The sequence below is a fragment of the Globicephala melas genome, chromosome 5, assembly GCF_963455315.2.
Source record: "Globicephala melas chromosome 5, mGloMel1.2, whole genome shotgun sequence".
NCBI classification, from domain to species: Eukaryota; Metazoa; Chordata; class Mammalia; order Artiodactyla; family Delphinidae; genus Globicephala; species Globicephala melas.
In genome coordinates, this window is record NC_083318.1 from 104,759,198 (window position 1) to 104,761,138 (window position 1,941).

The 1,941-nt window shown below is 44.8% G+C and overlaps 1 pseudogene; it reads right to left on the bottom strand.

The window, feature by feature from the left end:
* Positions 1-752: 752 nt before the first annotated feature.
* LOC115847314 (tetratricopeptide repeat protein 19, mitochondrial pseudogene) lies at positions 753-1,535 on the bottom strand (annotated as a pseudogene).
* Positions 1,536-1,941: the final 406 nt, after the last annotated feature.

Sequence of the window (1,941 nt, forward strand, 5' to 3'; positions counted from 1 at the left end):
GTGGGATAGGGAGGGTGGGAGGGAGGGAGATGCAAGAGGGAAGAGATATGGGAACATATGTATATGTATAACTGATTCACTTTGTTATAAAGCAGAAACTAACACACCATTGTAAAGCAATTATACCCCAATAAAGATGTTAAAAAAATAAATAAAATCAACTATATTTCAATAAAAAATTAAAATAAAATTCTAAAAAAAAAAACAAAACTTCATGCTGGATGCTGGTGGCAAGCCAAGATACTACTTTTTTATGCATTAAATCCCACACTGGGCTTCAGGAGGTAGACTATAAGAGAAAACAATTCACCGTCATCCCCCTTTGCCATAAGACCGGTAGCTCTGTTCTGCCAGGTATTGATAAGAGAAGGCAGCAAATTGGTGGACAAAACTCTTGTGGGAGAGACGCCTGGCTGGCTGAAATGCCGGATCCCACCCCAGAGGGAAACTGGCCCCTCTTAATCTAGAGTTATTCTCGGACCAGCATGGACAGCACCTAACCAACCATCTGCTACAATGAAAAGCATTAACTGACACCCATCCCTAGAAGCAAAATCAGGTGGGGGTGAAAGTTTTCTTTGCAAAACAAACGTGGCCGTGTATACAGCTTATCCTCCAGCAAGGCTAAGTTGAGGGGACTTGAGTGTCAAGGGTAAGGAATTTAAGCCATTGATCAGGGTGCCACTGGGACTAGAAAAAGAGGTGTTACTATAAATTCCCTACAACAAAAAGAGGTCTAGAGCTTAATAAGGTTATGATATGGGTCTCCTTTTTCTTGACATCTCAGCCAGTTCTTCCCTGATGTGCTGCAGAGAAACCTCATCTCTTTTCAGCTTTGCTCGCTTCAGTGCTTCCTGGTAGATCTCTTCTGCTTGTGCATATCGTTCTCTGTGCATCAGGATCGCAGTTAGATTCCTGAGCAGCACGTGGAGCTCAGGGTGCCCCACCTGTCTCGCCAGGTCTGATGCCCTCTGCGCGTGAACACAGGCCTCATCGGAGTGGCCCTGTGCATCCAGGGTGGTGGCCAGGTCACTCAGCAGCACGATGGTCTGTGGGTGTCTTTCTCCTAGTATTTCTTCAGAAATCTGCAAAGCTTTTTCATTCATCCTTTGTGCCTGTGATGGCTGCTTGGAGAACAGAAGGTAGCGGGCATGGGTGTCCAGGCACGTGCCCAAGAGGAGGTGGGTGTTGGCTTTCTCTTCCACTGACAAAGTGTCTTCTGATAATTCCTTTTCTCTTTCAACTTTTTCCTCTAGAGTTGAAATGCAGAATTCATAACCAACAAGAGCCAATTCCTGTCTATTCTGAGCAGCATAAATAGTGGCCAGCTTTAGAGAGATTTCTATTATTGCATTGTCTTCCTGTTCCATGGCCCTTCCAAGCAGGTAACTCATTGTTGGTTTAAAAAGTTTTCCCACCCAATCGTAAGTGTAAGTGATGGCCTTCTTGTTATCACTCTTATAGGCAAGATGAAGAGCATCACGCAAAATTAGCTCTGCCTCTGCTGGCTCATCTTTCATGATGCACAGCTGCCAGCAGTGGCAGCAGGCCCGGACCCCGGCCACGCGGCGCCCCTCTGCACGGCAGCACGTACACCGTGGGCGCCGGGCCTCCTGCTGGCGCCGGCCCTGCCACCCCGCCACAGCCGGTAACAAAAGGGTCTTCTTTGGTAATATTTTTAGTGTCAACTATAGCAGTATTTGAATAACTTAAAATGATCTAAAATAATTATTCGTATTTTTTCTACTCATTTCTGTGTTTAATCAGCAACGATTTAATATTAAGGCCAGAATGATACAATGAAAAAGAGCAATAAAACCATAATGAATTTATACTTCAAGATTTGTGAGGTTAGTGTACAACCTCCACTGTGAAAACTTGGTGTTTCTGAAATGTCATCAGCTAAACATCCATGTGGCGAGTACAGTGGTGGAAGATGGT